The sequence below is a fragment of the Phyllostomus hastatus genome, unplaced genomic scaffold (assembly GCF_019186645.2).
Source record: "Phyllostomus hastatus isolate PE091 unplaced genomic scaffold, TTU_PhHast_1.1 phas_contig_1021, whole genome shotgun sequence".
In the NCBI taxonomy this organism is placed as follows: domain Eukaryota; kingdom Metazoa; phylum Chordata; class Mammalia; order Chiroptera; family Phyllostomidae; genus Phyllostomus; species Phyllostomus hastatus.
The window spans coordinates 1,373,064-1,399,196 of NW_025333505.1; the positions used below are offsets into that span (position 1 = coordinate 1,373,064).

Consider the following 26,133-nt stretch of genomic DNA (forward strand, 5'->3'; position numbering starts at 1 on the left):
TTACTGGCACACAGCAAATGATGGTGGTGGAGCGTGGGCTTCAACACAGATATTCTGCATGCTAATATTATGTCATGCTCTTTCCATGAAGGTGACTTCCATATAAGATGTTATGTATTGCCCTGGCCGGGTAGCTCAGTTGGTTAGAGCTTCGTCCTGACACACCAAGGTCATGGGTTCGATCTCTGGTCAGAGCAGATACAGTGAATGCATAAATAAGCAGAACAACAAATCAGTCTCGCTCTCTCTCTTCCTCTCTCTCTAAAAGTCAATAAAGAAAAAGATGTTATTTATTATCATCCTCTAACGGGTTTGAGGATGCAAACGGGCTCCACTCTCACTGTCAAGAACGCCTTGGAAAACCTTCCACATTCACCTTGATAACAGTGGCACCCTCAGAGGCAGGTCCAGGTTTTCTGGGGCCTGATGTTGATACATTTTAGAGGCTCAATGTAAGAGAGAATATTAAACCAAATGAAAATGTTGGCACGAGAAGGGGCAGTGGGAGCCCGCTTGGAGGTCATTCCTGGGCCAGGACACCAGCGGTAACTTAAAAGTGTGCGCACATGGTCTCAGACCGGGCAGAGCCACTCCACTCAAATCTTCTGTATCCCCAAGTCGACCGTCCTCACCCAGACACCACAAACTCTCAGGCTAGTCCGGCCCATCCCAACATGTGCTGGGGGAAGTCACGGCGGAGAGAGAGATGACAGTGTTGGCTCAGTGTAGGTAAGACATCTTATCTTTGTACATTTAATGTAAACACGTGACCACACAGACACACCCTACCCAAGTGAGGGGCTCGGAAGCTTTATTCTTACTAACTTCAGAACGAACTCCCTCTGATTGTCCCCAGTTCACAAATGAAAAAAAAAAAAAGGAATCTCAGAAAGGTTTTGTCTTTTAGCAAAGTCACACAGCTGGCCAGTACGTGGACACCTGGACTCCAACAGGTGCTCTGCCCTCCCAGGTCTCATGTCTTCTGCCGGCCAGCACCAAGTCCCACTGCCCCACCTGCTTTTCATGGCGCCGTTGACTTTTGAGGCGATCAAATGTCCCACTGAACAAATTCTTCATTAAAAGAGGGAAAAACAAAAAAACGGGTGTCTATTTACTTTCCGTGATAGGTGTGTTAGGTGGGGAGACACTTTCAAATGATCAATGAACGTTTAGATAATTACACTATCCTAGCGCTGGGCTGTAGCCATTGCGCCGGGAATTCTAATTAGATGTCACCTCTTGGTAAGGCCATCTTCAAGATTAACATATCTCTCGGAAAATCGCTCGGTTGCCGTTCTTCACGCAGAGGATTTCAAGGCACATGCAGATCCAAGGTACCCGAGATTCTGAAACGCCCTGTGAGGAGACCGCGTGATGCTGGCTCCCAGTGACCGGCACGGCCACTCCCCGGGCCCAGGCTGGATGAGCCGGCCTCATTTGTCTGTTACCCAATCAGTTGCTGGGTGATTTCATCTAAATAGCTAGTGATTAGGTGAGATACCACATATATAGCTTCTAGCACGGTTCCATTTCTTTTCCCTTGGCAAACACCGAAAGGCCACACTCATTTTAATCATTAAGCACAATATGAGAAAGATAAAAAATATTCTTTTGAAAAGTTCTGTGCAGTCTAAGATCAAATGGAAATCCATCGAGTGTAACCAAAGTGGTGAATAATTCATGCTCTGCTCAGCACATCTTCCTGCGCGCAATTGAAAATGGGCCATATCGATTTCTTGCCCAATGTACATACAGTGAAACCTCATTGACCTGATATCATTTGGAAATACAGTGTTCACAGAACTATAGAATTTCAGAGCTTGGGGAGACCTCAGCATCATCTAGTCTAGCTATCTCCTTGTAAATAATTATAATACTTATAACCGCAGCCACAGCTACTTGAGCTCTTACTGTGCGTCGTCCTCTTTGCTGGGCGTCTGGCATGCAATGTGCCATCTGATTTTCATAGTCATTCTATGAGGTATATATTATTCTTGTCCTTCCACAAAGGAGGAAACTGAGGCTCAGAGAGATCAAAATAACTACATAGGCTGCACAGTGTGAAAGTAGAAGCCAGGACTGAACTTGAACCCATGACCTCTGATCTTTGCCACTATATTATCCCAGCCCTGAGAGTCAGACATGTCACACGTCTTCTTAAGTCACTCATTTATTTCATGTCAATTATAGACCAGTACTTGGGTCTCCTGTCTGTTATACATGACCTCTATGTCTTACAAACCCCAGCACAAAGGAAGTGATGAACTATTTTCCTTCCCTTAAGCACTGAAGCTCATTTTATTTTAAACATTTTCAGTGAAAATCATTCTAAAAGTCATTGCACATTAAGTTTTCTGCTCCCTTAAACACTGCATTAAATATAATTGCCATTTCTTGCTGACTCAGGTTTCATAATTACTGACATCAATCACTGTGTGATGCTGTAACGACATGATACCCTCACCAAATGATCCCAGAAAACTCGGTTTCATTGACTTGTTGGTTTCCCTTTTTCATCAACCATGAGTCCTTATTGAATTATTGCTTTAGGATGCCTTGCTGCTATGGTGAAAATTCTAACTGCACTTTTTGTCCACACAGAAATGAAATCACTCTTAACATGTTATGAGGGGGAAGCAGTACAGGTAGACTGAGTGATGTTAGAAAAATGAAATGAAACAGATCTGACCTCTAGGGTAGTGCTGTCTTCCTCTGGGAGGTAGTTTTGCTTTCTGAAGGATAAGGTGGAGACAACCAGGGAAGGCAGAGAAAGGGCTGTGTAAACAAGGGAACAGGGTGAGCAAAGGCTCAGAGGCCGGAGTGTGATGCTTGCTGGGAGGGGGGTGCTGCTGGGCGTTCAGAGTGACTGGAGTCCATAGTTCAAGACCAGCCCCTAGGAGGAGCTGAGACTAGAATCAATCAGGGACCCGTCTGCAAAGAACTGTTGCTTTAACTTCAAGACTCTGGCTCAGCCTGAGAGTAATGGGGAGTGCTGGGAGTCATGGGAGGAGTTTCAAGAGCAAGAGAAGATGACCAAATTGGATTAGAAATTCCCTCTGGCTGGAATATGAACATTGGACCTGGGAGCGCTAACCGTGGAGTCGGGAAGACTAGGTGTAAGGTCTCGGCATGGTTTTTAAACAGGACCCTCTCAGCAGAAATCAGGCTCCTCGTATCTGTAATAAGAAGGAAGGAATGGACAACCCCCAGGACCATGTTCAGCTCCCAGACTCTGTAATTCCATGGTTTATGGTTATTCCCTAAAACATGGTGAATGCTGTGCAAGAAAGAAAGAAGGAAGGAAGGAAGGAAGGAAGGAAGGAAAGAAGAAGAAAAGAAGGAAGGGAGGAAGGAAGGAAGGAATGAAGGAAGGAAGGAAAAGAGAGAGAGAGAGAGAGAGAAGGAAGGAAGGAAGGAAGGAAGGAAGGAAGGAAAAGAAAGAGAGAGAGAGAAAGAAAGAAAGAAGGAAGGAAGGAAGGAAAGAAAGAGAGAAAGAAAGTAAGAGAAAGAAAGAGCGGGCTTTGGCTTGACCTTACTCTCTACTTGATTTCAGCTGGAAGTTGATATTGTCACAGCATTGGAATCATAAAGCAACTATGTTGGCTTTCAAGGCTCTTCTGACCTTTGATTTACTTCCCCAGTCTGCACAAACATAAAGATTTATAATGACAGGAGAAAAACACACCACCCAGGGGTCAGCATTCCAGAATCTCAGTCTGTTCGGTCATCTAGTAATACTCTGAGATCATCCCTGTGGCTTCTCAGCAGGGCGCTAGGGAACGGGCAGTGTTATTTTTAACCCTGAACTCCGGGGCCAGAATAGTGCACAGTATAATTACTAGCTATTACCTTCCCCAGGACCATTACTATGGAAACAAAAAAGATATGTAGTGTGCTAAAGATGAATGGGAACTTAGTGTGTGTGTGTGTATACATACATACATATACATATATATATATACATATATATATATATATATATATATATATATATATATATATATATATATATATAGTCTGTCTGGAAAAAGTCCAGCCATTGTTAGTATAATGAGAACAGTTTGTGTGACATCAATGCAACCTGGTAGCCAAGCAGAGTGGACTGGAATGATTATGGGAGAGCAATGACAACTTCACTGTACTGGTCAGTGGGGGCGGTAGATGCCACTGAGTGAGCATGTGCACTGTGTGGCCGTCACATTCAAAATGAAAAAGTAGGGCAACGAATCTGCATCAAACGTTGCATGAAGCTTAAAAATTTCTCTGTGGAAACTATTCAGATGATTCAGAAGGCCCCGGCTATAGACAACTGGTGGCTGGCAGCTTCGTCATACATTTGGAAGGCAAAGAACTCCAGTTCACCACCAGTGAAGTTCAGGCAGTGGGGCATAAAGATGAAGGGGGTTCGTTATAGGCCACAGCTTCCCAGCTACCCCCCAAAGCAAAATCATGCTGCTGAGGTACAAACCCAAGAGCTAACTGTTAGGGGCTTTTAAGACCCAATCTCGGACAGATTGTTGGAGGGTGGAGGGAGTTTGGGAAGATGACCCCCCAGAAGAGTGAAAATAAATCCATGAACGGTCTTCTTTGTTATAGTCCGCTATCGATTCCCCAACTGAAAAGGGAGACAGACGTGCAAAGAGGACGTTTAGAGAAGGAGAAGAGCATTCCCTCTGTTAACCGTAAAGCCTGTAGCTGGCGGAACTGAGCAGGAAGTGAGTTACCACAGGCAGGCAGGAGCTGGCATAAAGCTAATATCCTGCCTTGCAGCTGAGGATCAGTGATTTTTTTTTTACCCTCTTTTCCTTTGAAAATGTCAAAATACAGGTTTTTTTCTACAAAAAGTCCAAAGGCAGGGAGGCAGTTTCTCTTTGGCTGACTTGTGTGGCTCCCACCACTGCAGCAGACAGCTGTGAATGGTCTGGAGAGGACGCACCCTCCAGAAACCGCCTGCCACGAGGGCATTTTTATTGGTCGGCAACCACACTGTCTTCACTCAGCTCTCCTAAACCACGGCTTGACCTTTGGATTCCCTTAATTTTGGTTTTCTCTGTTTTGTCTTAAATCTGACTTGCATCGTTTTGAGGAGTTGTCTGCTGTAAGGTCTTAGGTGCTCACGTCCAGAAAATTAGGGTCAAAAAAGAATCACCGACTCGCTTTCCCGGGAGAGTTCCAATGGTCTGTGAATGAGATTCTTGAAATTGAGATCAGAAGAAATCATGAAATGAACAGGAAAATGTGTTCCAGAAATCTCTGGTTAGCATTTGGCATGGGCTACACGCAGTGTTAGGCACCAGAGGAAAAGGAATAGTTGTTAAAAATGGTCTTTGCTGTCCACCACTTGCACATTGGACAAGAACCCCGGGGCAATGCAAGGCTATACACTAGGATCTCTGTGCCCTGGCACACTGCAGACATGCTGGGGGAGGAGCATATGTTTCTGGGAAAATGTTTCGTTTTTCATGGAGGATTGAAAGTGGAAGGTGGGGGAATGGGAAGGGGAGGGGAGAATAATGGGGGTGGGGGATAGGGACGCTTGTAATAGAACAACAATAAAAAAATAGGAAACAAATCCCACTTGATCTTCAGATCAATTCCCAGAAGTGGGATCTCTGGATCTATGTTTTGAGGTACCTCCACACTGCGAGTTCGGAAGAACATAAGCACCCCCACATTCACTGCAGCATCATTTACAATCACCAAGATATGGAGGCAGACCAAGTGTCCATCAGTGGATGGGCAGATAAAACAACTAAGGGTCATTTACACAACAGAATACTACTCAGCCATAAAAAAAGAAAAAAATTTTACCCTTTGCGACAGCATGGATGGACCTGGAGAACATTATGCTGAGTGAAGTAAGCCAGTCAGAGAAGGACGAACACCACATGATTTCACTCATCCGTGGAATCTGATGAACACACTGAACTCACAAGCAACACAGAGGCAGACTCACAGACGGTGGGCAGGGGGAGAGGTAGGGGCGGGGTGATCAAGGCAAAAACACAAAGAGCTCACAGACGTGGACAACAGTGTGGTGACTACCGGCGCAGGGGGGCACGTGGGGAGGTGGAAGAAGGTGTAAAGTGGATCAGTGGTAATGGAAAAAACACAATAAAAAATAAGCCACTAAAAAAAGTCACCTCAGCGAGCCCAATTCCTGCCTGATCGGAGCCCACGAGAGCTCAGATGTTCAGCAGCTGTCCCCTCCCCTGTGAGACCACCACACACTGACCCCCTCTTCCCGTCTGCCTGGACCTTCCCTTGTTTGAACTGCCACGATCAAAGGCCACCCGGGCTGTCATTTGATAGATAAATGGGAAGGGAGAGGGATTGAGAAAAACATGTCTTTGGCAAGGCCTGTCCTTAAGCCTCGCACACTGTGTTGCTGGAGACCGAGAAGGCCTGCTTTTGCTGACAGACGGTGAAGGTTATTAAACGACTCTTACGACTTGTGTTATTGTGACCCTCGCAGTCCTCTTCTCTCCCCCCCCACCCCCACAGAAGGACGCTTTGGGCCAGGTGGGGAGAGAGGGGGACACGGAGATGCAAAGGAACAAAAGACATTACAATGTTTCAAAATCATTAGCTCCATTATGACCCATTAGCTTAGAACTCCGGGGGACGTGTGAACCCTTGACCCACAGGCAAGAACACCAAAGACATGGAGTAGTCATTTCACGGCAGTTATCTGGGACTCGAGGAACTCTTGATTTCTTCTTCTCTTTAGAAATGGTAGACAACAACAGACTCACGTCTGCGTCGCCCCGGCTACCCCGTCCAGCTCCGCACTGCACAGGGAGACAGCGCGCAAACACCCAGAGGCGGCGGGCGCGTGCGCAGAAGGTCCGCCACGCGCTCTGCGGTGAAGCCCGTGTCCGACTCTATTTTGCAGCTCGACACATTTTTCTGCCGTGACTTTTCATCCTACGTTTAACCAGCTGATACTTACACAGATGCTGGCCACCTGCTGGCATCAGCTGGTTTCTGAGCTGTAGCTCAGCATTTAACCACCCCCTGGGTGGATGCTGGGTGCCAGTTGTTGGGTCAGAGGTGGGGTGGGCCTGGGGGGCACAGAGGGGACCGGGCTGGCTGGGACGCACTGCGACTTCTGCCCATGACTCGCCTGTGCCACACGAGTGTATGTGGCCGGTGGGATACGTGTATTCATCATTATGCACCTGGAGTCTTGGAGACTGCTCTTCAGAGCCAGGAAGAGAAGAGCAGCAGGAAGCACCCCGAGGAGGCGGCCCTCAGATTTCAGGGCGGGGACGACAGGGCAACGGGGCGAGACTCTCGTCATGAGTGCGTGTCCCCGTGGCTGGGACTGTCAGGGTAGACCACCACCACCCTTGGGGATTCTCCTTCCTCATCTTTCTCCACCTGGATGCAACATGTCTGCACTTCAGACTTGAAAAGGCTCATCTTGGGAATAACGGTTTAATTTTCATGAAATCCACCCGTTTTGCCCATCTGCAGAAGGCTCAGGGTTGAGCCGTTTTCTGGGGAACTGTCAGAGGTGCCAGTCAAATGATACAGCAGCCTGAGCGCACCTTCGGCATTCAGAATAGGAGGAGGTCCTGTCTCTGTTCTTTGACAGGGTGCTGTGTGCCCTAAGGAGGCTTGGGCCAGATGAGATGGAGTTGCACCTTCTTAAAAAATACAATTCTAAATGGTGCCATGCCAACCAATGTGAAAAAAAAACTTTCTGCGATCACTCAGTCCCGTAGGTCTCCTCCAGCGATTCCCACCCTCAGCAGTGCTGACACTTGGGGCCACATAATTCTGGGCCGTGGGCCTCCCCGTGCCCACTCAGGCACCCAGCAGCATTGCTGGCCCCGCCCACGCGATGCCAGTGCAGCCCTCCCCCTCCCCAAATGGGACAATCACGAGTGTCTCCAGATGTTGCCACATGTCCCCCGGGTGGCCCAAATCACCCGGATTAAGGATGGGCGCCTAAAATTCAGGTTGTGCTCCCTGTCGATGAAAACTACATAATTCCAAAAGCTGCAAAGTTAAGGGCAGTGCCGCTGTCTTAAACCACCAAATAGCTGGCTCACGTGTTACCCGAGCTGTTCTCTCAGCCTCCAGCTCTCCACCTGTGAGTGGTGGTAACAGGGAAAGGGTATAATGCTACTTGTAACTACACAGTTCTACTATATATCTATTATACATAACATATAATGTATCATATAATGTGCGTATCACATAGTAACTACAATATTAGTTACACTAGTATCAATGTGCGTATTGCATGACTGTGCACAGTGCCTGCTAATGATTACTACCACACAACTGAAGCCCGTCTGACTGTGACAGTGACTAGAACTACCAGTCCTGTTAGTGCTGTCTCCTTTACCTGGTGTCACTGGGGGACTGGGGTAAAGAGCATGTGGTTTAAAAAAATAATAATGACAGCTTATTCCTTTAAGCATGAAGCTTATAAAGTTATCTCCTCTTTTGTTACCTCCTTTTGGACTTGTTAGCAGACTTTAAAAGACTGAATTCCATTTTATGAATGCTATACGTTTACCTCCTTTCGGCACCACTAAAAATGTGTCCGGTGAGCCTTTGCTCCTTCAGCTCATCCCTCCTTCTCATTTTCACTGAGTTTACAGAAGTCAGTTCTGGGAAGAATTTGCTCCGAAGGCTTCAGCTCTTCCCGTAAACCCTTAGAAAGGATGGCACTGCCCTGGCTGATGTGGCTCAGTGGACTGAGTGCCGGCCTGAGAACCAAAGGGTCACCAGTTCGATTCCCAGTCAGGGCACAAGCCTGGGTTGTGGGCCGGATCCCCAGCTGGGTGTGTGTGAGAGGCAACCACACATTGATGTTTCTCTCTCTCTCTTTCTCCCTTCCCTCCCCCTCTGTTTAAAAGTAAATAAATAAAATCTTAAAAAAAAACAGAAAGGAGAACACTATTTATCACCCCTTCACCCTCTTCCATGTCCCCCCACCTCCCTTTCCCTCCGGTCATCCCCATACTGTTGTCTGTGTCTATGAGTTTTTTTTTCTTTGCTTAATCCCCTCACCTTTTTCACCTATATAATTTTATTAATCAATGTCACCCCCAATACATTCAATAAAAATTTTTTTAAAAGAAAGGAGGGCACTGATGTATAATTGGGTCATGAATTCTTTTCACAGCTTTCGGTAACATTTCGGAATTTTCAGCACAGAGATGCAATCACATGGTTATCTGGAGCTTACAATGGGAATGAAAATCTTTATGGTGACTTTTCATTCATTTTTTTTTAAACATAAGAATAAGCCAAAGCCCCAAACAAACGAGACTCTAGCTGTGGCTTTGTCCTTGTTGCCCCCGGGGAGGTGGGCACACCTCTTAAACTCTGTTGTCCAAAGTATCCTCATCAGTAAGATAGGAGTGATGGCTTTCTGTCTCCAGTTCTTATGAGAAACAAACGAGGTAGCTTGTGGGAAACTGCTTTAGGAATTCTAGTGCTCACTACAAAGTGACGTTCTACTATTGTCATCACCACCATCCCCGTTACCAGAAGGGATACACTGGCTGTTCTGGACCTGGCTTGGAGAAGTAGGTTAATGATGATTGGAAGGCAGACAGCTAAACTCTAATCAGACAGGGAACTCAGCACCACCAGGTGAAGCCTGCAATTTCCTAACGGATGGAATAATTTCTCCATGTTCAGCAACATAATGGAGCATTATGGAAATAGAAAAAAAAAACCTTTTTATCCAGCGCACACCATTTTATGCTCTGTAGAAAGCAGGTAAAATTTTGTCCTCCTTGAAATAGGTAATAATAAAATTGCCTAGGCATCAGATTTTTATTTTATGGAAACCTGCAGCCCTGACACATGAAAACCATACAAATAATACTTCGCTTCTGTTCTTATTAACAGATCGACTGTCTGGTCTTTGCTCTGGAAGAAGTTGGTAACATCACAGGAATGGCCGGACCTAGTAAACAATGTTACTGGGCCCAGGAGCTAGGACTGGTTTTCTGAAAAAGCCACAATGTTCTGTTGTAGCCTCGTGATCACATCCCTAAAGGCAGAGACCTTGTGTCTGGTGTCAGCTGTTCACTCCGCCTGGACTGTGGTCATGTGGATGAATAAACGGATGAACCATGAGAGGGAGGGAGGGAGGGAGGGAGGACCCTGTGTTAATATGCTCGGTTCACTCTGAGAAGCCAAAACGCATCACCAGAACCTGCGGAAACACTAGACGAAGAGATGCGCTAAGTTTTATTTGCACTGGGAGAGAAAAAGCTCACCTTTGCGCTGACAACCACATGGATAAAAACAATCCAGGGCCTCCAGTGTCACGTTTCACGACACGGTGCCATGAAACGCAGAGACCGTCAAATCTCAACAGCGTCATGCGGGAGGTGCCGCTCCACACTCACGGTCCCGCACTGTTTGATGCTAAAGGGGACTCGGTGCGTTTCCGTTTTAAGGTCAGCGTGACTTTCTGACACGGCCCTCCCCCTCCTGCCGTGAAAAAGCAGCTTCGGAGCTGTGACCCGGCTCCGCCCTCTGGCCTGCCTAGCGGCTCCCAGATGGCAACTGTGTCACACGGGCTGTCTGGGGCTCGTCCTCAGCGTCGTTCAGAAAGCACAGGAGATATTCCGGCTCGCCCCCCACTTGGCTGGTTGGCGGGATGTCGGTCTGCGCTGGTTGGTGCTGTAGGGGGTTTGCATAGAAGGTAACTCTCCAGCCCTCCCCACCCCACTCCTGCGGGGCTCACGTAATCTGGCTGCTCCTGTTCACACAGGCCCTTCGGGTCCCTGTGCTGGGAATACAGAATTGTCAGTAAAGGACACAGGTCAGTCTTCCTCGATGGGACCAGTAACAGGAGGGAAGCACACGTGATGGAAAACGCTGGTCTATCCGTGAGTGTGTGTGAGGGTGGATATGTGTGAGTGAACATGTATGAGTGAACGTGTGTATGTACATGTGATTGCATCTGTGTCAGTGAACGTGTGCGAGAACGGAAGTGTGTGTGAACATGCGTGTGAGTGAATGTGTGTGTGAATGTGAGTGTGAGAGTAAGTAAATAAGTGAGTGTGAGGGAGAGTGTGCGAGCGAGACGCTGGCACACGAGGAAAGCGGGCCGCGAAGCGGAACGAGAGCCTTTGGTGTCGCAGACTCTGCCCTCTGCCCTCTCCCCTCTGCCCTCTGCCCTCTGCCCTCTGCTGGGCCTGGGCCGGGACTGGCACCTGCGCCCTTGGCAAGTCCAAGGGGCCTGCCTCCCCAAAGAGGGTCGTGTGCCTGCAGCCCAGCGCGTCCTGACGAACACGGTCTTCCTTATGGCCGTGAGGCCCGCGAATGGGGAAACCTGGCTCTCCTGTCCTCTGTCCCTTCCACACACCCCTGAGCTCAGCTGCCCCTGAGGCTGCTTCAGGTGCGAGGGCAGCTTCCCCCCTGAGCGCCCACCTGTCTCCACACACCTTTCGGGCTCAGAGGCCCCCTCGGCCAGGACGTGCACCGCGGGAGGTGTGCGACAGTGAGCACTCCCGCAGCCCAGCCCGAGCCGGTGGGGGGCAGAGCCCGTGAGCAGACGCCCCAGCACCCCTGGGGACCAAAAGGTTTCTCACAGGCTCTCCAGGGGGACCGAGCCCCGGCTGATGACGGCAGTCACTTGTCACTCACTCATCAAGGTGTCTTTCACGACTTCCTCGCGGCCTTGCCTGGTGTCCTCCGCTCCCCGCTGGGGCCTCCCGGGGGAACCTCCCAAGTGAGACGCCCCCAGCCCAGTCCCAGTTTTGGGACCTGCTTTCGGGAGAGCCGAAACCGTAACAAAAGCCGTCTCCTGTCAGGAAAAGGGCTTCCTAGGGGGCACTAGTGAATGACAGACACCTGGCACTTGGTCACGTGTGTACCTGGTCTCTCCCGACACCAAAGAGCAAGAGAAACTCCGGGCCGTCGCAACAGCTTCTGCCGTGTGACGTGGCCTCCGGGGCTATCGGTGCTCGGACTCTAGTCTCTGACAGGACGTTTAGAACGTATTTTAAAAACTCCCTGAGAGCGTGCATTCTTTGGGGGACTTCTATACATTTCTTTGTGAGAAATGCACATTTTAGAAAATGTGTACCCTCTACAAATGGACACTAGGCCAAGATGACTTAAATGGCAATTCCCAATTTTGCAGCATTTTACTTTCAAATGTCTGAACCCTGGTTTCCCTGGGCTGTAAAAAGTGAAAACTAAGACCTATCGTGAGTAACGCATGGAACTCAGAAGGGTAGAGTGATCCACTGGTTCAAGAGCTGATGGAGTCTGAATGATGGGAAAACTTAATGTATGGTCTACATTTTAAGGGAATAAATACAAGTACATGTGAAGCAGGAGTAAAACAAAAACAAAAACAAAACCCCAGAAGCTACTACATTTTTCGGACTATAACACACCTTTTCTTACCACATTTTTTTGCTTCAAAAATTTTCCACCTATTTTCCTCCTCTAAAACCTAGGTGCACCTTACTGTGCAGGCCCCAGACGCACCTAGGTTTTAGAGGAGAAAAATAGGGGGAGTTTTGAAGCAAAAAATGTGGTGAAAAAGTGCATCTTATAGTTTGAAAATTACGGTATTTGGGAATGTCTTCACTGTCTTACCACATGGGCACGCTGGTGGAAAAGCATTAATATAAGCGTATGACTTTCCCCTCCTCACCAGTTATGCTGGTTTTATCTACTGTGCCTGAACTCAAAGAGGTTTTCACTTTCATTTAAAAGTCTAATTGATTTGGTGAGCACATCCTAAAATACAACTGAGGATGTACTGACCTATACACGCCACATTCTAGTTCTTACTTACAGTTGAGGCAAAAACGAACAGTGGCCTTTAAAATCCTGACCTTGTTAAAAATCATTCCTTCGAGCAATGTGCACTAAGCCATTCTGAGAGTATTCAAGTTGATTATATATTTTTCTTAAATATGCCATGTGTCCCCGATTTAATTCTCATGAGTGAAATGTTACCTCAAGCTTGATATCTATATTCCAGACAGGATGATGATAGGATATTTTCCATAGACTACTAGAACATTGCGGCCGGAAGGGATCACAGAGACCAATTTTCTCTCCCTCCTTAGTTTGCAAGGGAAAAAAGGAAGCCCCAAGAAATGAAATTATGTGCCTGACGTCACACTGTGCACGGGATTCAAACCACGTCGAGGACCTGGCTCCTCTCAAATGCCTTTCAACCTCTGCCGAAGCAGGTCCCTGGAGCCCCTGCAATCCCCGGCTCCCCCCAAAACAGGTTTCTGCTGCAACATTATTTAGGGAAAGAAGGCATGCCTTAGAATATTAAAGAGACTGAAATTGATGTAGTTTAAAATACGTTTAGTGAAGCAACTTGTTGATCGAGAATTTCATCCCCACCCCTACCCCATGCACAACTCATTCACATAATCTCGCCTTGCGTTAAGAAGTGCAGCCCTGTTAGAGTAAGGCCTTCTACGATCAAGTTCAAGGACTGAAGTTTAAGATGCCCCAATTTTTATCACCAGCTTCTGCCCCCTCACTCACCCACCCGAGTCCCCCGCCAGCCTTGCATGTGCTCTAGACACACCTGACCGGGGTCATGTCTGCCAAGGTGTCTCGGTTCTGCTTTCTCATGCACTAGTTCCTCTATTTGGAATATGTTTCACGGGCTTGGAGAGTAGGTTTGTATTTTCTCTCTCTATGTATATACCCACCTCTCTCTGTTTTTCTATCTGTTGCTCGCACACACCCCACTTGCCATTTAGAATGCCCTGGTCAGTATGAGCTCTTTGTTCCTTTGACCTAGAAAATGCAACCATCTCAAATGCAACCAGCTACGCCCCTGCAGGACCACACGCAGCCTCCTTCTGCCCCGTCGGAGGCATTCTGATAGGAGAGCGGCCAGGGGCTGGCAGCTGCCCTGGTCCGTCCCTTGGACGGCATCTCTGGCAGGCATGGGGACAACACGCCGGGACAGGACAGACCAAGGGAGGGTTTACCCTTGTGTTTTATTTTTCACACAGCATATATGTTTTTACAGGCATTTAAGTAGAGACCCGGGCATGGGAAGGAAACACTGAACATGGCAAATGAGCAGGGGAAGAAATGACTAGTTCCCTGAATTAGAATTTTTCAGAACTGTTGTTTCACTTTTATGGGAAGATTAGCATTCTCGGGGTCCAATGCACTTGGCAGGTTTTGGGAACATGGTAAGCCTGCCCCCCTTTCTCTTAGGGATGTATGAAAAGACTGTATCCAATGAAGTGTCCCCTCCACCTCATTCTGGTGTTTTCCTTCCTTGGTAGTTGAATGTGAATGCCTGTGGCCTGGCAGCTTGGAGGAAATCACCCTTGCAAGCTGTTCACCAAACGGACAAAGGACAGATGGGTGATGTGCAGGAAGAGACCTGGGTGGTGGCACACACAGTTCGCTTCTATCTCCCTTAGAGCAATGGTGTGAAGTCGCCAGTAAACCGTCCTGCTGGGAAAAATAACATAAGGAGGGCCGTCTTTGGCTCTCGTTGCTTTGATGTTGCAGAGGAAGCTATAAGGCAACAGCTTGTTCCTATAGAATGCCTATCTCTTTGGAATCCTTGACCTGAAATGCTACAGGCTTTATTAACATGCTGAACACAGCTTCAACCACCTTTCTGACTGCTGAGTGTTTGAGTTCATGAGAAAACTGAGTTTTCACGCTCTGGCTTCCCAATCCCCCACTACTTTGTCCCACGATACAGTCCTTGGATTCTTGGAAAAGCAAAGAGGAAAGGAATCAGATGAGAAGGCAATTAAGAATAAAAACAAGTGAACATATTTGAGATTACAAAGAAGACTCCAAATGCTAAAGTAGTACTGAGAAATCTTTAGACACGGAAGAAAGGCTCCCTTCAGTGGGAAAATTATGACCTAAGGGTCTTCCTAAAAGCTTCACGGTTCTTGGGTGGGCCGCAATGCCTTCTTATTTCTGCTTGTGTAGCATGGGGGGGGGGATACTTGATTTTATAAGTGTATTCCCCTTTAGAATAATCACAAAATGCACATTTGTATTTATGGTAGGAGTATGTGACCTTACTCGGTGAAAGGGATTTTGCAGATATGGTTCAGTGAAGGACCTTCAGGTGGGAGGTCATTCTGGATTGTCTAGATGGACCCAGTGTGGACACAGGGGTTCTTTTTTTCTTTTTCTTAACATATGTATTTATTTATTTTTAGAGAGAGGGTAAAGGAGGGAGAAAGAAAGGGAGAGAAACATCAATGTGTGGTTGCCTCTCATGCGCCCCCTACTGGGGACCTGGCCTGCAACCCAGGCATGCGCCCTGACTGGGAATCGAACTAGCGACCCTTCAGTTTGCAGGCCAGCGCTCAATCCACTGAGCCACACCAGCCAGGGCAACACAGGGGTCCTTATAAATGAAGTGGGAGGCAGGGCAGTCAGTGTCAGAGTGACGGGTTGTGTGAAGACCCTGCAGCGGCCGGTGCCGGCTTTGACGATGGAGGCAGGGGCGGCTAGCCAGAGGAAGACGGGCGGGCTCCAGGACCCTGCAGCAGACAAGGGGGAGGACTCCTCCTCAGAGGCGCCAGATGGGGGCAGGCCTGCTGACACCTTGGTTTGAACTCCGTGAGACCCACGTCAGACTTCTAACCCCCAGACTGTAGAAGAGCAAATGTGTGCTGTTTCGAGTCACCGAGCCTGTGGCAGTGCGCCTCGCCAGCAATGGAGAAAGAAGTGGAGCACAGCAGAGGCAGCAGGGGAAGACGGACCCCACGGCGGGCCTGGGCCGGGGACTCGCCGCCCAGCAAGCAGCTCCCCAGGAAGGACAAGGTCAGGTCTCTGCAGGGCCACGGCTCACATTCGCTTCTTGCAGAACAAACGTTATGAGGGAATATTAAAAACGTGGCCAAGGCAGCCAACAAGGGCCATTTGGTTACAGCCTATCCCCACCTCTTTGAAAGTAAATGTTTCAAGGGGACTGAAAGTGCCAGGGTCTGAGCCGGAGAAAAATGTGACGCTGAATGAAGATAAACCCAAGGAAACCAAGTCTCAAGAGACTCTGGATGAGGGGCCACCAGAATCTGTTCTTAAAAGGGGGGGATAAAACTCACTTCCCCACAAAGGAAGGTGCTGTCCCCTGCTGGTAAGCAGAAGCACTACAGGATGATGGAACTATTCTGGATATCAACATTCAAGCGAGTTTGAAGAAGAAGGAAAGTGCCAAGCCTGTACGTTTGGAGGCTGGAACAGGCCCAGTTGTCAGAGGACGGGATGCAGCGCTCTGGACCGTGAGTGAAGGAGGAAAGGTGCAACAGGAGATCAGACCAGGGTGGGCTTATGGGTGGAAAGGACGCCCTGAGCCAAAATCCCACCACATGCAAAACTCATTTTAGAGGTGGAATTAGTGGGTATTTATTGATGGAAAGGGCGATGCTTCAGATCCACAGCCATGGCCCTGCAGAGACTGACATAACTAATTACAGCCAGTTACTATTGTACGGGAAGCGTCGACTGGAAAATTCAAGGGGTTATGTTGGAACTTGTTTCCTTTCTCCCCAGACTTTTAAGACATGGAGTCCATTACCAATCCCTGAAGTTTAAACAGTTTTGCCACAGCTGGTGTAAAACACTTGGCTCAGGAGGACTCATCTTCCTCTCACCTCCTCTTGTAAAGTAAAAGGTTCTGTAAAAATTTACCCATAGATAAAAGGATAGTAACTCTTGTTTTATGTGTTTGTCTGTTTATAGGGAGGTTGACAGGGAAGGGTCTCATCGTTTGAGAACAGGGCTGGCCCCCATTTTCAGCACTGATGGAATCTCTAAAAGCGCCCGAGGCTGTGCACCATACAACTCTGTGCACAGGAAGACCCGCGGGCAGGTCTAGAAAAGCTCTGGCCTCTTCACAGGGGTGTTCTCACTGTGTCTGCCCATCTGGGTGCATGCTGAACTGCAGAAGCCACAGGGGGTATTCGAGGGGTGCCAGGCAGGGCCACCAATGCCTGGACGTGGCCAGGGAAAGGTGTCACCGCTCGCATGCCTCCTTCTGTCTGTACCCTCCGCTCAGTCTCAGCCTCCCAGCTTCTCTCATTTATCTTTTCTCTCTCGAATCTCTCACATTGACCCCTTCCTTCCTTCCTTCCCTCCCTCTCTCTCTCTCTCTCTCTCTCTCTCTCTCTTTTTCTTTCTTTCTTTCTTTCTTTCTTTCTTTTCCTTTCTTTCCCTCTCTCTCTCTCTCTCTCTGATATTCTTTCTCTTCTTCAACTGGCCATCATGTGGCACTCCAGTTAATTTGATTGATTCCATTTATCTAACAGATTTCATTCTATTCACTTTCAACCTATTTTCATTTCTTCTGCAGCTATGATACATTGCAGCTACAGAATAGATATTTTAAAATATCTTCCCATGTTGTGTGCTTAATTTAAATAGCAGCTACCAAAAACGAAATTTGCTTTTAATGAATTGACACACATACACACAGTGGGGGAAAAAAGATGTGTCAAAACAAAGCGACAGTGGTTATTTCTGGATAGCGATGCAATGGATGAGTCTCTTCACTTTTTTTATTCTTTCCAACTGTTCCCCGTTACATAGCTCATCTTGAAAAAAAATGTTTTCTGAAGAGACAATATGTTTGTTTAAACATTAAGATGACTGTGGCGGGGGGAAAAGTGCTAATTGCATTTATTCTTATTGCTAAATCCTCTTAAGGACTTAAAACCTAAGTTCCTGGGACATGAATCAAACATTTTAACAAAGACACAGCCAGTGTCAAATATGCTGGGAGAGCGACCCTTCCTCCAGGCTGTCTTCTTACTCACGTGTGTGCAAAGGAAACGCAGTTTACCGTCTTCCTTCACAGAACAGCTTTCTCTAGTTGGAGGGACACTTGCTTTCTACACTGTTTTGCCAGCTTACTGCGACGGACGTATTATGTATTTTTAGAAATAATTTCCTTGACATCAGTTCATTGACCCTTTACGCCCTGTCTGAACTTCGTCGCTCACGTCTGTCACTTGTCAGAACACCTGTGCGTGAAGTCTGTTTTCACCTCCCGACTGCCCCTGAGAAGACAGAAACACCTGCAGCACTGTCCCACTGCCACGGCACGGCGAGGGTTTAGGAGGTGGGGGGTTTCCCCTCCCCTTGGGGGACCCTGTTCCCTACAGTCAAGGCTGCTCTGACTCAGAACCACTCTGCGAATGCCTTCCGATTCTACGCCACAGCTTTCTTCTTCAAAATCTCAGCAGGCTGGATTCCAAACCTTAAGGAAATTCACTGCATCTCAAGATCATCTGAATAATGGATGTCTGTGATCCGACTCCAGCTCTCCGATCCATAAAGAACTGGAAAGAAGAACACCCTTGGAAGACAAGGCTTTGAGTCTGCAAAGCATAAACAGACTTACATGCATTGTTCTTCACTGTTTTATGATTTTATGACTGAAGCTAATGCTACTGAAATGTGTACACAGACGTGTGTGTATGTGTATTTGTACACACCTCCATACATAAGTCACATGGAGAAGCTTCTGCACACACGTTGCGTGTACACACACCAGAGAGTGGTTTTGTACTTGAGCGGTATTGGTCCAGCCCAAGCGGACTTAGGAAAGCGGGGTTTGCAAATCAAATGTAAAGATGTTCTGTTTCCCTGACTCCTGTACGTGGAATTTTAACATTAGCCCCTCATAATGTTTCCCAATTAACCAGCATTCTAACACTGAACGTAGCAATAAACAAATGTTTTAACACCTTTTAATTATAAAGATTAAGAGAAAGCTAATTAATGTGTAAACTGTACACGGTGAATCACTCTTAGTCTATGATTAGTTTGGTCTACTTTTTTCTCCTTCACATGAACAGCTTTAAAAAAAAAAGTACAAAGTGCATAATTAGCAGTAGATAATGTTTATCGACCCCTGGAAATATTTGTGCTTTTTCACAATTACATCGTAAGGGTCTTAACAAGTTTTCTCATAACATCTCAGAAAGTTCTGATCTCTCATTAATTCATCTAGGTTTTGTAAAGCCTCTGTCTCTACTGTAATAGCCGAAATAATATCACACTTCATTTTCCAAGAAGAAATAACGCAGGGCTGTTTATTTTAGGATCTATACTTAAATATTACTTTCGAGTTCTACTTCTCATTTAATTATCAGTATACCATCCTGTGAAGTACAATCTTTTTTTTAAATTTTATTCATTTATTTTTAGAGAGGGAAGGGAGGGAGAGAGAAAGAAAGAGAGAAACATCAATGTGCAGTTGCTGGGGGCTGTGGCCTGCCACCCAGGCATGTGCCCTGACTGGGAATCGAACCTGCGATACCTGGTTTGCAGCCCGCGCTCAATCCACTGAGCTACACCAGCCAGTGCATGAAGTATAATCTTAATAGAGGCCCTCAACACATTTCAATTGGAAATCTATTGAATGACCCTCATGTGGGTCAAATTTCACCCAGCTTCCTTGTTGTTCCCAACACAAATAAATATGTTTCTTTAATCCAACAAATACTGACTGGGGACCTACTACTGTGTCAGGCACTATTTTACACGCTGGGGATAGGACAATGAACCAAAGGGGTCAAAATCCCTGAGCTGACGTATCCTGCGTTGCAGGTGTACGAGGCAAGTGAACTGCGTGGCATGTTAAACAGGGGTTTGGCCCAGAGCGCCCGTGATGAGCAGACTCAGCTGGTGGGTTGGGAGTGGGGTGTGAACAGGCACGGACCTCGAAGATGGCTTTCACCTTGGCCACTGAGAGGGTGTGCCCCTTCTCTTCTCTGTGCTTCCTGCGCACGAGATCTTACCCTAATACAGGGTCCTCTTCTTTCTATCGATACCACGCACTGATTCCTTTCGGTGTAAATCCCGCTTTTCTGAGAATCCTCACCCAGTTCACCTCATGCTATTCTAAACACTCCACTAAACTGCATTCTCTGCGGCATGTGACTAGGTTTGTTTTGTGACTTTGTCCTGACTGACACAGTGTTCCAGCTTTGGGTCATTGTACCTATGTTATATGTGTATATAAAGAGTTAGAAGGCTGGAAATTATGTACATATTGTAGATATACACAGTGGAATACAGGGTGAGGCAAAAGTAGGTTTACAGTGGTTTGTATGGAAAATAACACAATAATTAATAAATGATAATGCAAGAATAAACTGTTTCATGTACTCACAACTGTAAATCTACGTTTATTCCATCCTGTAAATATGGTAGATTCCTTGAAAGCAAATTTCAACTTTTTAGATTTTTTAGATATAATAAATTACAATCTACTTTAAAAATCTATGCATATATAAAATATATGAACATATGTTCTATGCAAATATTAAATCAAAATGAAGTCTATGTAAAAATCCACACATTTGTATCTGTCTATGTACCTATCATACTGTATCTTCAATTACCTAAAAAATGCAGTCTACTTCAATGATTGAATAAAGAAATCTAGTTGCCTTATATTGTTCTTAGTGCCTACTAAAGCACCCTTTCTTTAAAATATATTTTATTGAGTATGCTATTACAGTTGTTCCATTTTTCTCTCCCCTTTACTCCCCAATGACCTACAACCCCCCCTCCCACCAGCATTCCCCTCCTTAGTTCATGTCCATGTTCACACATATAAGTTCTTTGGCTTATCTGTAGAATTTCCTATGCTATTGTTAACCTAACCCTGTCTATTTTGTACCTACCATTTATGCTTCTTATTCCCTGTACCTTTCCTTCATTCTCCCCAGCCCCTCCCTGCTGAAAACCCTCCATGTGATCTCCATTTCTGTGATTCTGTCCCTGTTCTAGTTGTTTGCTTAGTTTGTTTGTTCTTTTTTTTATGTTCAGTTGTTGGTAGTTGTGAATTTATTGTCATTTTACTGTTCATATTTTTTATCATCTTCTTTTTCTTAGATAAGTCCCTTTAAATCTCATATAAGGGCTTGGTGATGATGAACTCCTTGAACTTGACCTTATCTGGGTAGCACTTTATCTGCCCTTCCATTCTAAATGACAGCTTTGCTGGATAGAGTAATTTTGGATGTAGGTCCTTGCCTTTTATGACTTTGAATACTTCCTTGCAGCCCCTTCTTGCCTGCAAGATTTCTTTTGAGAAAGCAGCTGATGGTCTTATGGGAACTCCCCTGTAGGTAACTGTCTCCTTTTCTTTTGCTGCTTTTAAGATTCTTTCCTTCTCTTTAATCTTGGTCAATGTAATTATGATGGCCTTGGTGTGTGCTTCCTTGGGTCCAACTTCTTTGGGACTCTCTGAGCTTCCTGGACTTCCTAGAAGTCTGTTTCCTTTGCCAGATTAGGGGACTTCTCCTTCACTGTAAGTTTTCAAGTTCTTGCTTTCCTTTTTTTCCTTCCAGAAACCCTATGATTTGGACATTGGAAGGTTTAAAGTTGTCCCAGAGGTTCCCAGGCCTCTCCTCATTTTTTTGAATTCTTGTTTCTTCATGCTATTCTGGTTGAATGTTTATTTCTTCCTTCTGTTCCAAATCATTAATCTGAGTCCCAGTTTCCTTCCCTTCACTGTTGGTTCCCTGTATATTTTTCTTTATTTCACTTTGCATAGCTTTCACATCTTCCTCTATTTTGCAACCACACTCAACCATTTCTGTGAACATCCTGATTACCAGTGTTTTGAACTCTGGATCTGATAGGTTGGCTATCTCTTTATCACTTAGTTCTATTTTTGGAGCTTTGATCTGTTCTTTCATTTTGGCCATATTTTCTTTTCTTGGCATGCCTGTTACATTGTAAGGGGCGGGGCCTTAGGTATTCACCAGAGTGGGGCAAGCCATGTTGCTGCGCTGTGGCACTGTATGTAGGAGAGGGGTCAGAGAGGGAACAGTGCCACTTGCTCGGCTCTCAGGAGCTTTCACTCACGTCACTCATATCATTTCTTCCTTCATACGTTTTCCCAGTTTGTATCGTCCTTATCAAGACTCCCCGAGATAGTAAGTCTGCTGTGATGTTTGACACGGTGATGAATTGAATCACGTGGCTCCTGAGTTGTGATGAAAGACAAACACACTTTCATTTAGGTGTGTTTTGCATTTAGGTTAGGTCCACGGCCATGTGCACCTCCCACTACACGAACCACCTACCTACAGGCGTGCTGCTTTGTTCCTGCGAGGCTGAAGGAAATAGGTCGGGTGTGGTCCATGGGCAACCAGCACAGTAGGGACATCGGGAACACAAGGTTTCCTGCGACCTGCCAGAGTGACTGGCCTCAGGCATATGGTCATTGCGTGGCAAAGAGCTTTCTGCGTGTGCAGTGACTATGTTCGGGTGCTGTTAGATTCTCCTGTTAAACACATTGAGGAGCTGTGAGTCTGTTTTTAACCTCTCTTTCTTGCTGATAAAATAAAAAAAAATCAACTGGGCTCAGTTTGGAAACATTATGTACACAAAAATATGCACTACACAATACTAGCTCTTGGATGAAACTCATTAACTTACTATTAGAAACTTACTAAATTACCTCTTAGTTTTATTACGAAAAGCAAGAAAAAAATTGTTGCTTTAAAGGATAATTAGCTTTTTCATTACAAAAGAAACCAGCTTGAGGAATAAAGAACCCCTTTCTTAAAGAAGCCTAGAATTAAATAGTGAAGTCAAGACTCCGAGTCCCTGGTACCAGCCGCACTTTTAAATAGCGTGCAAAGATCAGAACAGAAGGAGGAGGGCTAGGAGGAGCTCCAAGAAGCACCAGGTTGGAGTTCGTGACGGACTGAATGGCCCACCCTCCACCACCGACATGCAAACGGTAGCCAGAGGGGTGGAAACTGCAAAGCACCTGACTCGTCAGGGTGCTGCACAGCCAGAGCTGCGCCATGGGCTCTGGGTTCACAGCAATGGGAAACAATGCTTTCACTATTATTCATTTTTAAGTCCTGATTATGACTCAGGAACACTTAGGAAATTTAACCATGTTAGAAATTAAATGCTGCAATAAAACAAAATTTATAAACATTAATATATATATTCTAGGTTGATCTGCTGTATCTTTTGTAACATGCATGATCATTATATTACTTGGGAATTATGAATCAGTAATTCAAAATGTATGGATGTCACTTAAGAACTGTACAAACTTTTGGAAATTTTTCTCTCTCTGTGTTGGCGTCAGTTGTAATTTTACTCTTTGGGAACATTTTTATTTTTCTTGACACTATTTGTAGTAACCTCAAACCCATGTCCAATGTTAAAAACAAGGAATCTGGAAGGAATGTGACAAAACGTGAGCTCTCCTATTTCTCAGCTGTCCACCATCCCTATGGCCGGGGTGGGAAGACCCCAAGAGACTCCCTTTCTCTCCGAAGTCCCCCTGACAGTGTATTCTGCATGGTCTGCTTCCTGACCACACCCTGCATCCTGACAAAGCTGAGGTGATGGACATTCTTGGTCACAAGGCAACGGAGAGCCCATGTGCTGAATAACTGAAACGATACTGCGAGGCTAAGGTAAAAGAGACAGAGAATTCACTCTTTAAAAAGGACGCTAACGGATGAGTTTCACCTCTCCGAGTCAAGAGAACTTGAAGTCTATCTAGGGAAGGAATGAGAATAAACAGAACCCCAGAGAGGCTCCATCTTCTGATTGGATGGAGGGAAAAGAAGGGAAGTATCATCTACACAAATTGGTATGCATCATCTGCTTTAGAATCTTCTAGTAAACGCATTAAAGTGCTGATTTCCTGAGCCTATTACAGACTGTATGGATCAGAACGTCTTAGGATGGTGCCCTGGAATCTGTTCTTTACCGACTTACTCCAATGATTCTGAAATAACCCAAAAGTTCAGTATCACGGTTTTAGAGAAGGCAGAACAAAAACCAGACAGACGCAGAACCGATGAACGGACTGGCGGTCTCTAAGCTCAGTGACTGAAGCACGAACACGTCTTCCCTTCGGTTCCCAGAAGCCCCTTGGAATTCACTGCCAGGTGAAGCCACCTGCGGAGCAAGCCCCTGAGCACACGCCGGGCACCACAAAGGGATTAAAGCTGATATTAAAGGCTGGAGTCACACGTAAGAAAGCAAGGAACAGTAAGGTACTTCTGCCCTGAAACCGATTTCACTGAAACCCAGTCTTTCCTTGTATGACAGACCCACGCCAGCTGAAAGCAGATGCTGGGCAGAGTGACAGCAAGTGAATCCGCTCCTGTAAGAGAATTTCCAAACACATAGCTGATACCAGGCCTTCCCTCATTTGATACAGATTAGAAAGGAGGAGTCATGACGAAGGGAAGGGACAGAGAAGGAGAAGAGGGAGAGTTGAGAGCAAACCCAGCTGCTCTCCTTCACTCGGAAGCCCCACAGTGGGTGGGCTGGGAGTGTCAGTCAGTGGGCTGGGAGTGTCGGGTGGGCTGGGAGCGTCTGGCAGGTGTGCACGGAAGGCTCCTTTCTTTCTGTAACAAGCGTCTGTTGAGTGCCTACTGCATTAGTCCTGTCGTGACTTGGTAAGAGAAGTCAAGCAAGATATTTTCGCTCTCAAGAAGTAAACATCTGTAACTTGTGTTTCTGTTTTGTTGACCAGGTAGGCACAGCAGGCTGTGGGAGCACCGAGGGCAGGACCCTACATCAGATTTGGCATGACAGAATGCTCCCTGAAGAAAACGAGACTTAAGTTGAATGCCGCAGAACATGTCAGAGTCAACTACCAGAAGAGGAAGGGGAGGAAGCGTGTTCCATGCAAAGGCCGGTATAAAATATGCTCACAAGCGCCGAATGCCTGCAGGTGACGGTGAAAACACAGGGAGACAGACAGGTGGCAGATCGTGCAACATCTGGGGACGTTAAGTTGTTTGAATTTTGATGGCAACCTTAGAGATTTATGAAAGGGTGTTCACCGGAGACACTAAGGCCTCAGACTCTCAGTTTTGAGATTTCAGTCTAGCAGATGTGTGAGGGGCCCACGGAAGGCCCTCGAATCAGGGCTGGGAGGTCTGCACGGTGACTCGGAAGTGGGGAGAACGTGAGCTGGGGCGGAGCCCTGGACGGGGAGGTGGGGTACGGATGGCACTCCAGACACACCCTATGTTGCACTCAGTAACTGGTGAGCTGTGGGGGTATTCGATCACTGGCTTCAGGGACCAGGTTGGCAATGGACCCTTCACCTTTGCAGGTAATACAGGAGAAAAGCTTATTTGGATGGAATAGAGGACAGGATGAGCTGATTTTCAAAACGCCGAGTCTGTCATAGAGACATAATAGGTAGGATATTGAGGTGTTCCTGCATGCAACCAGTTCCTACTGTGTGCCAGTCACCGTCCACCAGGCAGGTCAGTGGATCTAAGGAGAATGTTCTGGACTAGATACAGATAAAAAGCACAGATAAAAGCATCTTCGCTATTTGATGACCATTGCAGACACGGTTAGGGGCAGTAGGGGAAGGGGGTGGGTGGGAAAGAAGGCCACATCATCAGCCCAGGATTGTGGCTGAAAAACAGTGGCTTCGAACAACCTGAATCCAAACGAAGAGCTTGTGGAGTCACAGAAAGCAAAGGAAACTGCTGCGAGGAGATGGAAACACAGAAGACACAGGTGCCCCACCCGCAGGGGTTCGCACCGATCTGTCAATGAGGTGGTCACCGATGGGAGATTTGGCGAAGTTGGGACGATGGGGACCGTGGTGAGGGTGGGCTGGCTTTGGAAGGGGTCAGCAAGGAAGGACAAATTCTGCAGATGACTTGGCTGCATTTATGAGAAGTGTTGAGAGGGATTCAGAGTTTCCACACACGTCCATTCCTCATGGCTACCTCCTCCAAGCCCCGGCTTTCACGTTTCTGACACTCCCTCCTTCCTTTCACTCACTTGATTTATGTTCATCTACAAGTACTGACGTTAGCTATCCGATGGTCTTCTGAGAGCAGGTCTGACCGATGAAGTCAAGAGAGAGGAAAAGAGATGGGGAGGGAGAGAGAGAGAGAGAGAGAGAAACAGGCCGTCCTGGCACCCAGGAAAGAGATCCGTGATAACAGCAAGGATGACTATTTGGAGGACTCACGCTATGCCTGATAATGAACATCCACTTCACACACACTTTAAATTCTTAAAAGACAAAAACAAAACCCCTGCCTTGCCAGGTGTGGACTATCACTTCTCTCACACAGCAAGTGGGGAAGTGAGGCTCAGGGAGGTCCAGTCACCGCCTTGAACCACACAGACAGG

General features: G+C 46.6%; 1 protein-coding gene and 1 pseudogene across 1 annotated transcript in view; one reads left to right on the plus strand and one right to left on the minus strand.

Moving 5' to 3' along the window:
• The window catches only part of CNTNAP2 (contactin associated protein 2), a 1,612,013-nt gene that overhangs the window by 560,003 nt on the left and 1,025,877 nt on the right, over positions 1 to 26,133 (minus strand). The gene's annotated exons all lie outside the window — the stretch shown is intronic.
• Positions 15,679 to 16,375, plus strand: LOC123815233 (annotated as a pseudogene).